This window comes from Macaca mulatta, chromosome 18, assembly GCF_049350105.2.
Source record: "Macaca mulatta isolate MMU2019108-1 chromosome 18, T2T-MMU8v2.0, whole genome shotgun sequence".
Taxonomy (NCBI): Eukaryota; Metazoa; Chordata; class Mammalia; order Primates; family Cercopithecidae; genus Macaca; species Macaca mulatta.
This window is the reverse complement of record NC_133423.1, coordinates 67,150,140-67,162,720: the sequence shown is the minus strand read 5'-3', so window position 1 is coordinate 67,162,720 and position 12,581 is coordinate 67,150,140. Positions and strand designations below refer to the sequence as shown.

The 12,581-nt window shown below is 38.8% G+C and overlaps 1 protein-coding gene across 5 annotated transcripts in view; it reads right to left on the bottom strand.

The window, feature by feature from the left end:
- ZNF521 (zinc finger protein 521) overlaps window positions 1-12,581 on the bottom strand; it is a 292,598-nt gene that overhangs the window by 168,799 nt on the left and 111,218 nt on the right. The gene's annotated exons all lie outside the window — the stretch shown is intronic.

The window sequence follows — 12,581 nt, the reverse complement described above, 5'->3', positions numbered from 1 at the left end:
TATTTTCTTAGCAGATGTGCACTGTTATTTCTGTTGCCTTCTTGATATCCAAATGGAAAATAAGACCATCTCAAAACAGGTTGTGAAACCTCTTTTTTGCTTTTCACAACCTATTATTCACGATCAGAAGAAATTTTAAAAGCTTTTCACTCTCCAAAGGAGCACGATTTTTCAAAAAAACATACAAGTAAAGACCATGGAGTGGAGCTGGTGGGGATAGTGTTTCAGTTAGAATAAGAGGCTCAATTAGAGCATTATTAGAATATTCTAATGGTATTCAATTAGAGTATGATCAAATGCGTTTTTAAATTCTTCAAAGCTGAAGTTCACTAGCAAGCTAAATGATGAACATAAAAGTAGAAACTGGTAAGCATTATGTAAACGAATTCCATGTCTGCTTTCTTTAAGGTAACAAGATTTTACTAGATTGTCAGCCTCTTCCTTATCCACAGGAAACAGATGAGGATCATTCCTTTCCTGCATCTAGAAACTGATGACAACACCATCTCACTATCAATGCCAGATGGCAACCCTCTCACTCGGAGAAAACAACCAAACACCATTCCTGGATCCCTGCCCACTGCAACAAAGCGTCGCCGTACAAGTTGAAAACCGCACGATTTTGCATCCTCATTTATATGACTCTATAACCCAACATGTTTCCAGCATAAGAAAGGGTCTGATGGATGTGGATGTGATTTCTACTTAAAGTGAATACACCAGGAACATATGCAGATAAACTCAACTCACCACTCAACATACAAAAAAAATTTTTTTAACTAAAAGCAAAAAAACTCAATAATGATCTAGTTTTCCCCTTAAAAAAGTGTTGTCACCTAATGCTAATATACCTGAAACAAATCAAGGTTTCAAATATTTACCCTAACTGGGGAAAAAAAAAAAAAAAAAAAAAAAGGCTATCTATTAAATGTGCTCAACATTCTAGGTAAAATCTACCACATTTCACATTTATCTTTTAGGCTTAAATCCTGCTATTTCGTTTTTTAGAATATTTTCAAATACATCTTCTCATTTATAGATTTGGGGAAACACTGAATCAGAATTTGTAATGCATCTAGCCTAAAATGATGTAACTATTGAGCCTGAAAATTGAGCAAGTGAATTTATTATTAAATTGCAGATTGTGTCCAGGTATGATATATTTTTATACAAATACATAAGGAATTATAGAGCAATGGACCATTATACAAATTATGCAATCCCTAACACCATGCTTAAATCAGCTTCTTGTCTGTGGTCCATGCCTGACTATATCTATTATATAACTGTTCTCCTAAGCTTGTAAATTTCAATGACATGTCAAGTGAACTGAAGGTTAGGATCAAGGTTTTAACCAGGATTCAAGAGAGCTAGAAACCTTTTCCTTCTTCTCTCCAGTCCCCATTACATGTCTTTGTAAAGGAAATTACACAAAACCCTCTGTAGAAGCCATAAGGCTTGGGGATCGAGCGGAAGAAAAGAGTTTGAGCAAGGAATGATATTTTTAGAAAAATAAAGTTTCCCTGAAAGGCTGATTTCTGTTTTAAAATATAAAATGTAAAACTCTCATTTGCCAGCACTGTAAATGGATCGTATTCTCCCAAGAACACACAGGGACTCACTACTCCCAGCGGGTTGGTCCACGCTCTTCAGGTATCAGACTCCTCCAAGACTTTTGTGGTGATGGTCTCCCTGCCAACATACTCTGAGGTCTACCTAAGTCTTAGAGAGTTATCCATCCCCATTAACTTAGGCTTTTTGGCAGCCACAGCGCAAACTATGCTTAAATGGTGAATATAGGTTTAAACGATGTCAATTTCTTTTTACACGTGGAAGAAACTGTAGAGGATTCTTTCAATTCAGGTTCCTGAATCAACTTTAACTTTTTTTCCCCTCGGCACTAAGTGCTACTTGCAGGGACTGTCTTTCTGTGTGATAGCAAGTTTTCTGCATTTCAATGTGAAATACTTAACATGTCCATGTTAAATTTTAATTTTTGAAACCAGTCACTTCACTTGAGCTGACTCTCCGAGAGCCATAGCTCTTACTGCCGAAAAAGCTTTGCTGGAAACCAGCTCCGTGGCCTAAAAAGTCTATTTAAAGATGCAAATGTGTGTGCATGGTTAGTGCAGATGTTTTTCTACAGCAACTGTACTTGCTGAGTTTCATCATTTCCATAAAGCACATTAAAACAAGTGTGTGAACACTCCGAGATGAAAGTCTCCAACACTCCTGAGACTTTCAGTGGAAAGTAAAGCCGCCTGACTTTTCTCCAAGCAGACAGGAATGCCCATGATTCAGCAGCCTGAGTAAATAAAAGAGGTCCTTATTTCCTAATTTCGCTGGCTGGCCACACTGCAGCAGCCTCTGTGTTTCTGCCAAAGGGGATGCAGAACTGGAACTACACCCAGCCGCTGAAGGCCTGTCTTTGTTAGCCAGCCAGGCTTTCCGGACCATCTTCTGGCAGCAGAACGGCCATATCCTGCAAGGAAGACCTCCATCTCAGGCTCGGCGCTTCTCTAGTCTGCCTAAAAGGACGAAACAACAGATTTTGCTGGGTCTGTGTTGGAGGAGGACAGCTGGAAACTCAGTTAGCAGCAGAGTTAACACCTGTTCAGGCATATTTATGGGGGAAAGTGCTCACTAACAGAAAAGTGAAGTCATACTAGAAGGAGTTATTCCATAGAAAAAAGGCACCAGAACACAGAGTACCTTTGTGACGTGAGCCATCAGCCCCTCGTGTGGGCCAACCTGGGGAGGAGGAAGCAGAGACTGGACGTGATTTGATCCCAGCCCCTGCTGATGGACAGACAAGCACACAAATGAGGGTCTGACAGTCTCAGTTTACGGCCTGCCATTGTGGAAGAGAAATGCTGAGGGTTCTGGCCACTCGCTGGTGTTCAAGACTAATCAAATTAGCCAGAAATTAAAAAATAAGATCAAAGAGACAGGAAGAGAATATGTGCAGGAGGGTTAGACTAATGTCAATGCTTACTTTGTTTATGATTAAGCAGGTCTTAATTTGTGTAGGACATACACTTCCTGAGGACAGGGACCAAGCCTTTCAGAAGATTGATTCCAACACTAGGGGCAATCTGAAATTATTCCAGAGAAACTAATGTAAGAAAGCAGATGAAAATACTTTCTCTGAAGTTATGGAAACTTCTGATAATGTTCTTCATAAGGCCTGGTCTGCAAGAAATTGCCTTAACAATATCCTTTTGCTACCTGAGCTTGTTCATTGCAACAGCAGAGTACCCTCTTAACTGCCCATCGGGGACTCAGTATCATGTGTGCTAGTGCCACACAGCAAGATTTCCTTAACAGGGACAGGATTTATATCAATGGTTACTTTTCAAGTGAGGAGAAGTAGTACAAATACTGATGGGTCTGGTACTTGTGTAAGAACTAAAAGTCAAGAGTCTGGAGTTTTATTTCTAGCTTCATAACTGACTTAGAGAGTGACCTGGCCAAGTCATTTAATCTGCCCCTACCTAGGTATTTCACCTGCAATATGAAGATAATAATTCTTGCTACTTACCCTCTGGGGTGTTACAAAGATTAGTGAATGTTTCTAGGGCACCTTATCATGGCTGGAAGAAAAGCTGCATATGTAAACAAAAAGATTTATATGTGTTGCATGTATTTCTGTTTCCATGTGTAAGCTTCTATGAGTATAGTATAAACATATTTTAATATTTTCTTTCCTTTAATGCAATCTCTGGAATATTAGTTTTAAGGACTGACTCAATGGCAATCTACAGTGCCTTTAGCGTTCACAGTTGTATATGCAGCTAGCAAGAAAATAAAAGATAATCAGTTGGTGATATCTAAATGTTAATGGACCATAAATCCATGCTTACTATGTTCCAAGCCTTAAATTATCAAACACGGGATATAATACTGGGTCTTTACAGGCAGGTAACCTTGGTACAAGTGTTTTCCCATGGAATTCTGAAGCCAAGAATGTGGTTTACACCTCTCTGCTCCTTAAAACATGAGCAATACAATCATTGCATTATTTAGCATCATGGTAAGTTCATTCAGTAGATTTTTTTTTCTTGAGGTTCAAACAATGGGGTAAGACTTCAGACCAAAACAAAATTTCAGGTTTCCCCCACTTGCCTTACGTAATTCTTTACTTCTGCCAGCAGGTTATAGGGGCAGTTCTGAAATTTCTTACTAAATAGAATTCACAGTACTTTTTCAGTCATTAGCTACCTGAGACACTTTAATATAAGCTGAAACTCCTGGGGGAAATACACAGGTGTGCACAAACGCTAAGAGAAGTCGGGCTGTACTTAAAGAGGACAATATTTTGAAATGCATGTTTAATAGACACAGGTAACAAGGGTGTTTATCATGTTACTTCAATGCCAACACAGTAACAATTTTACACCATCATATTTAAAATCCTCTAACCAAATTACAAAATACATTGTTTTTTTTTTGTTTTTTTTTTGTTTTTTTTTGAGACGGAGTCTCGCGCTGTGTCACCCAGGCTGGAGTGCAGTGGCGCGATCTCGGCTCACTGCAAGCTCCCCCTCCCAGGTTCACGCCATTCTCCTGCCTCAGCCTCCGAGTAGCTGGGACTACAGGCGCCCGCCACCACGCCCGGCTAGTTTTTTGTATTTTTAGTAGAGACGGGGTTTCACCATGTTAGCCAGGATGGTCTCGATCTCCTGACCTCGTGATCCACCCGCCTCGGCCTCCCAAAGTGCTGGGATTACAGGCTTGAGCCACCGCGCCCGGCCACAAAATACATTTTTAAAGCAATGATTTAAATTGCTAAAAGATAAGGTCATGCTAAAAAAAAAAAAAAAAAAAAAAAAAACTGATGCATTATTACACAATTGCTTCCCTTCATTCTCCATAGAAATGTCAACAGTTCTAGAAAAGCTGCAACGTTAATAACTATGATGCTACTTTAAAAAAAAATCAGCAGCTCCATATTAAATTCACTCCTTTGTCATATAACTTATTTAACTACCTGAAAACGAATACCCTTTACTGGGTGTTCAAATGAGAAATGTGAACTTTAAAATTATTTATAATTAGCAGATGCTTTTAAATTCTGTAATATTTCGAACTGTTCTAGAAGGACCAATTAAATGAATTAACAGTTAGGTTATGAGGAAAAAGGGTGGTCACCCATTAATAACAGCAGCTGTGCGGAGCGGGAATTGGTGGTGCACATTTTTTAACAGTCTTAAGATGAATTCCAGATATCAGCGCTCAAGCTTAGAGGGTTTTCTTGTTTGTTTTTGGTTTTTGGGGGTTTTTTTGCCCTCAATACTCCCTAGTAAAAAAGAGGCTTGCTTTTCCCCAACAACACTTTAACACTTCAGATGAGCCAACAAAGAGATAAGGACTTGTTATCACATCTCCATGGCTCTCCTTAGGTAATCCTGGGCTTCACATTCATTCTTTCAGCAGACACATTGCGATTGCGTGTGCAGAGAGAAGTACAAATGTTTTGCTTGCTGTTGCTTAAAGTTCATTTGAACAGACGGAGCTCAATGAATTCCATCTTCTGCAGCCAAATTAAATAGAAAACAGTGCATTCTTAAGCAGTTCACACTTAACTCCACCTCTCCAATCAGAGGAAAAAGCTGACGTGAAACCAGTTAAAGAACAGTCATCGTCTCTCGCACGGAAATCAAGACATTGTGTTTCTGAAGCCAAACAGAAGGAAAAGTGGTTTCCAATTATGTGGGGGGTGAGAACTGCTTTTCTTTTTCTATCTTTTGGCTCACTTAAAAATATATATAACTAATGATAAGCACCCACCTCTTGGCGTTCAATAATTGGCAACTGTGTATTACACATCTGTTTACAGGGCTGTGACTGAGGGTGTTCTAAACCGTTTAACATGTTGGTCTTTCCTTGAATAATGACAGACATCACCAGAGTGGATTTCCTGAGTCTGCATTCTTTTTTTTCTCTCTACTATTTTGAGTTAGAAGGCATTTATTAGTTACTATGTACTCTTGTGTTTATATATGACCTCATATCACAAAGAATTTTAAGCTGTTTTTCATTGCTTTAATTCATTGATTTAATCAACATTTATTATGCACCTACTATGTGTTCAGGTCTAATATTGGCTTACGAACTTTAGAAACTACATTTTTTGAAGTTTTGATTTCCTTGTCTATAATATCAGAAAAATTTCAGCTGCCTCAACATATGAGGTATTATAAGAATCAAACATGATATTATATGAAGGAGTTTTCTGTACTGCTAAAATATAAAAATGTATTACATTATTACTACTACTATGAAAGCCAAAGTTACCTGTAAGTGATAAGTGATAAATGATAACTCATAAATGTGAGAACAGCAGAAAGGAATCAAAATTAACTGCAATTTAGTTGTTGCAGTTTTCATATTGAGATTGTAAAAATTTTTAATGACTTAAAGGGCATTCCTGTTTATAAATAAAAATACACAAAAATAAAGAATAATTATTTAACAATATCATTTAAATAACAATCTAATAAACAATATTATCGTTATTAAATTAATATGGATTAATTTATTAACAATATTATCATTCTTTTTAAATAACAATATTTATTAGCAATAAATAAAAATAAACAAACAAAAATATTCCAGAAAAAAATCTTCTGAATGCTACTCACAGATATCTTGAAAATCCATGTGCAGTAGTTCATTTGTTAATAGCTACACACACTGGCAAGTTGTGATTAATTCATTAGTGTTGTAAGATCCACACAACGAAAAGGCCTGCATTCCAAGTCCAGAAGCCACATTCCATAGTGCCAGCACCATTCTATAAGTGACTATTTGGCTTATTTAGAAATTCCTTGAGGCCAATTCTATTTCACTTCGAAATCCTTTGCACTAGTGTGAAATATATGTATCAAGCTTTGAAGGATGACCAACACTTTTTTAAAATACTCAGTAAATTTCTCAATGCTACCAAGTTAATCACGAGTGATTTTAAATTAACTTCTTCACTGGGGCAGCAGAAGGTAAAAGGGGATTCTTCCACTGAGGAAAGTAAGTCTGGAAATGGCTTTGTTAGGGAATGATGGATCTTAGAAACTTCATTCCACCATGTTAATGGTTTTGGAAGAACTGCCATAAACCACCAGAATTTTCAAACAATGAAATCCAATTCTATTTCAAAGCAGCATCTGGTCTAACAGAATGTTATGTCTTGTTAAACTAGACTTTACTGACTATTTTTCCAACATGTAGGCTTTGGTCCAAGGCCGGAAAACTTTCAGTCACCAGGAATTATAACAGTCCTCAAATGGTATTTATTGGAGCTGAATTTCACCTGTATTATATCCATGGCAGCAATAACGCCAACACGAATTTTCGGCAGCCTGAAAAGGCCACACTGTATACTTCACTGCAGACAAGGCCACTGGAGAATACAAAAGTGTTGAAAGGCTAAAATTTAATTAATGAACAATTAGCACCCCCTGTGGGTTCATTGTGCAGTAAAGTGATAAATATGGTTTGCTAATGCAGAAAAAGCTGTTACAAAGATTAGGGGGGAACTATTACTACAGTTATCCATATGCCTTTGTAATACAGCTGACCTCAGTACTAGATCTTGATTTGGACATTCATGTGTCTAACAAATGATAGGAATTGTTAAGGTCTGTGGCAAATAATCATTTTGAATTTTAAGGCACAGACTGACTCACACAGGTTGTCGGGCTAGGGTGAAAAAGCCACTGAGATTGCTAGTGAGTACACCTAGCCAACCACCCAGCAGCTGCAACTCAAAGTAATATCTGTTGTCTGCTCCTCAGTTTTATGCATTTAATGAGGAAGTTATATGCTACAGTGGTATTAAGGAATTCAGAGATGAGGGGCCGGGCGTGGTGGCTCATGCCTGTAATCCCAGCAATTTGGGAGGCCGAGGCAAGCGGATTGCCTGAGCTCGGGAGTTCGGGACCAGCATGGGCAACATGGTGAAACCTCATCTCTACTAAAATACAAAAAATTACCGGGCATGGCAGCATGCGTCTGTAGTACCAGCTAGTCAGAAGGCTGAGGCAGAAGAATTGCTTGAACCCAACAGGCAGAGGTTGCAGTGAACCGAGATCGTACCACTGCAGTCCAGCCTGGGCAACAGAGCGAGACTCCGTCTCAAAAAAAAATTTTAAAAGGCAACTCAGGGATGTTGGACTCTCTTGGGATTTCACGCATAAGAAAGAGTCTACAGTAGGGCCAATCACTAATATGCCTTATACAATAGAATTTTTATAGTGTTTCAACAGAATTATTACCTTTCACATTAACACTTACATGGTAAAACTGAAATGGAAAAATGAGATTGGATTCCAAGTAATCCAAATGATGTAAGACAATCCTTTATTTCAAATGAGATAATGTTTATAAAAGTACTATATAAACTGGAAAGCCAAAGCTATTTTCTTAAAATAATCTTTAGTTAGGGTATGACAAAATATCTCTACACAGGTCATATGGTATCAAGTACATGTATTCATAGAGTTTTTAAATGTATCTAATTCAGCAAAATATAAAAGAAGCATTCTGAAAATAAGGCTAATTATCAATTTGAGGACTTTCTAAGTACCCTCTTTGCCCTTTATGTTTTATGTTTCACTTTTGGTTTGATTTTTCTCTTCCCTAGAATCTCTACCTTAGAATGAATATGATGATAACATCCAAGCCAGTTCATTTCATTATTTTTTTCTTGGTAACAGCCCTGGTAATTTATTTATGGGAACCAGTACAGTTAAAATTGTGGCACACTGCATGTGTACGCTTACATGCTTTTAGCCACAGTTGACTAAATGTTCAGAATAGACTAAGTGATTTATGCCAAAGTAGTTTTTCAAATATTTTAGATAACTCTCATTACAAAAGTGCTAATCATAGTAATTTGTCACTTAATAGGACTAAATATCTGTACAATCATGTCTTAATGAAATATGTCTCTAAGGGGAGACTCTACGATGCTACTGTCTACTGATTAATATCTATAATCATATTTTTATTAAATTATATATGTGTGTCTATATATAAATAACACATATACTATCTGAGATGATACATCTTGGCAAATATTCCAACACCTGTGACAAAATCAGGCCTCAGAAACCCCATGATACCTCCGTGTACTAGCATCTTACTTTGCCTCCATCCAAGATACTTTAAAAATAACAAAATAATGTAAAAGAAAAGAATCCAAGGCAGTGTGGCCACAGTAATGAGACACGTTGCTAATATTCAAAGATATAAAACCTACCAGCACAGTTTTAGAATCTTCACTGACTCAATGCTGTCTGTACCAAAGGGCTGGTCTCTGAAATCTTTACAAAGCTTCCTTCCACATCTGAGCTCTGCTCTTTTCTCTTAAGATGACCTGTTGTTTGGCATGGATTGTGCATACCTCTGGGTCTGACTTTAGGGATCAAAGGAAAGAAAATGAGTGAATGTGATTGAAGCCTACACAGAGAAAAGAAAGTCAAGGCTGTCATTCCTAACTTTTCATGTATATATGAAACATAAGATTTAAGACCTGTGAGAAATGTGGGCCTTTAGGGGAAAAAAAGTGCTAATTTTACAGATGAACAAATAGGTCAACGAGGATGAGTAACATGTTATAATCTTGTACTAACAATAGTAGTTGACAGTGGCACTGAAACCCACACCCAAGTCCCCAGTGCCCAGGCAAGCACCTTGGCTCTACATATTAGAAAACCCTCAAAGTCCATCCTTCCCAAACTCTCCTCCACTAAAACAACAACAACAACAACTCAAACGTTGAGTTTTTACAGCTAAATGAATAAACCTAAAATGATGTTTAATATTGTTTTTCTTTAAAAAAAAATTCATTGTTTTTCATATCACTAAACTAATTCATGCTAATTGACGCACGTATTCACACATATACAGAAGAAAACCAAAATTGCCTAACAACTCTACAAACGTATAACTCTCTGTTAACAAGTCACGACAGTCAATTTCTTCATTTGATTTCACTGCTGACTATTGACTAGAAAAATCCTGTATACACACATCTCCTTAACAGTGGGTCTGTTTGCCTCTCTCCTGTTCTTCCAGCCTCTGCTTTGAGCGGGGTGGTATGGTCGGATCAGGTTTTGACAAATCAGAGCAGAAGAAAAGGCACAGTCAAACTGGCACCGTGGTCAGCTTCACTTTCCTCTCACACCCTTGCCTGTAGGGATATATTCCCTGCCACTGATTCCAATGAAGGATCCTTCTCACCTATCCCTTAAACCACCCTTCTTCAATTATCATTCCAGCTATCCTGGCTGTACACAACAAACCAAAGGCTGACCCTCTACCACAGCCAGATGATGCAGGGCAGCATTTCTCAGTCTAATCCACCAACCACCAGCAGACCAAGTGCTTGAACTGCCTGTTAAAAATGCAGACACCTGCACTCCACCCCACGCCTCCCGACTCTGAACTTCTGAGGATGGGGCCCAGAAATCCCCTTTTGTTAGCAAGTTTCCTGAGTCTTCACCTGCATTCCCAAGCTTGAGAATCACCTTAGAATCTTTTCTTTCCCCTGAATCACCTAAGTCCTTGCTTGAAGTTTGCTGCACTCGGCTGTGCCTTTCCCGTGTTTGCTCCTCTGTAAAGGAACATCAATGATGGAGGGCTTTCTCGCCCTTATTCAATGACCAAATTGAATCCCAGTTCTTCCAAGAAGCGGCTTTTACAGAAAGAAAATTAGATCACTATATTCTTTGCCCTCCTATCCTTTAACAGCCCCCCTCCCACTTTGAGTAGGACTCCATATTTCAAATCTTTTCAGTGAAATACTCAATTAGCTCCAGCAAGTAACTTCCTCTCTGTAAGAGTGTTGGCAGCAGCTTGTACATTTCCAGAAAAAGAGAGTGACCATTTTTGAAGAGTTATACAGTTCCAAGTACATAAAGGCTGGTGTTACATGCTTAGGAAACATAGTTCTGAGTAGACAGCCGTGCTTCAAGTGTGCACATGAAAAAATCTGTCTGCTAAACTTTTGTTGATGATTACTTTCAAGCTGCATTAGCTAGATGAGAAATATCAATACACTATCAAAGACAGCTCACCCTGCCAACCATTTCAACATAGAAAGAAGGTTGTCACAAAACTACAAAGTAAACGAGTATCTGGAGTAAGGAGTGAGAAAAGAGGAAGGGCGCTTCCTATATTCGGCAATACTTTCTTTTTCCACTCAGGGAGGCACTGCTGGAATTGCTGATTAAATGCCTCAAGTTTGGACCTCTCTAGAAAATCTTTGTTCTTTGAACAGGCTATCGGTTTCTCGCAACTTCCGGGGTTCAGAATGTAAGTGTGGTATGCCATACAGTAAATTAAGCCTTCTGCTGTCAGAGCTGGAAATAGGAGTGGGGAGGAGAAGGAGGGCTTGATCTCAAGTGATTTTTATTGGCTTCATTTACATCCTGTTTAAGGTCTTCTGAGTAGCTCAAGGTGTCTTATCTCTGGCTACCAGGGGGTATTTTGCAGTCAAAGCAGTTAACATACTTTCTCTCTCCCTCTCCTCCTGTCCCTTTCCCTCAAGCTCTTGTTTTTTTCAAGCCATCTTATCTTATCACACACATCTCTTCAGGCTGAGGAGAACCCATACTTATCAGAAGCAGTGCACTCTATTGTCGTTCAGGGCTGTTAAAGACAAATGACAGTTCAAGTCAAAAGAAAATCAGTTAACTTCTTCTGCACTCTGTTTTGAAATACTCTGGACTGCCTCACCTTTATTAGTGCTAAGTGGTATCAGAAGTGCCCCTCAAATTTCCATGCATACAGAACATCCCATCTCCCCCATCAGAGTAAGACGACTAGGGACAAAGTTGCTGGTCAGAGCTGGACACTGACGTCACATAAGCACTTCTGCCTTTATCAGACTCCTCCCCACTCCTAGGTGACTCATCCATGATATCACAGGAAGTGGTAGCTTCAAATATCTATAAGGAAAAACAACAACAACAAAACCCAGAAACTAAAGGAGAGTACGGGAAAGTGGGGAACAGTAGTCAAGAGACAAGGAACTTTTTCCCAGATATACCTGAATGCTTACCCACGACACCGACATAAACACGAGTGGGCTGTTAGAAACATACGCAGCACGCATCTTCTCTAACAGCAACACAGACACTGTTATTTGAATCTATTAAATCATCACACAATCTGCCAGGGAGCCTGAATGTTGAAGAGCTTGATCTTCTGTTACAAACTCAGCAACGATGGCCCTTGATTCCGAGTACACATTGGAATCATCCAAAGAGCTTTTAAAATTACGTACTGGATCCATCCTCGGGCCAATTAAATCAGACTCTCTGAGAGTTAAGACCCACAGAGGGTGCAGGCTGGGTTGACAACCACTCTCCTAGATTTAAAACCCCATGGAAGCTGGTCTAAAAGACAGATTCCACAAAACAAATCTCTCTCTTATCTGGGCTCCCCTCCCCCTCGACAGGCAGGCCAGCACTGGAACGAGTTTTCTGCACTACTTTGTGTCATAGGCAATGAACCAGATATTAAAAAATAAAAGTTAAAGCAAGGAACACTGAACACTCCAATCACTCACCATTAGT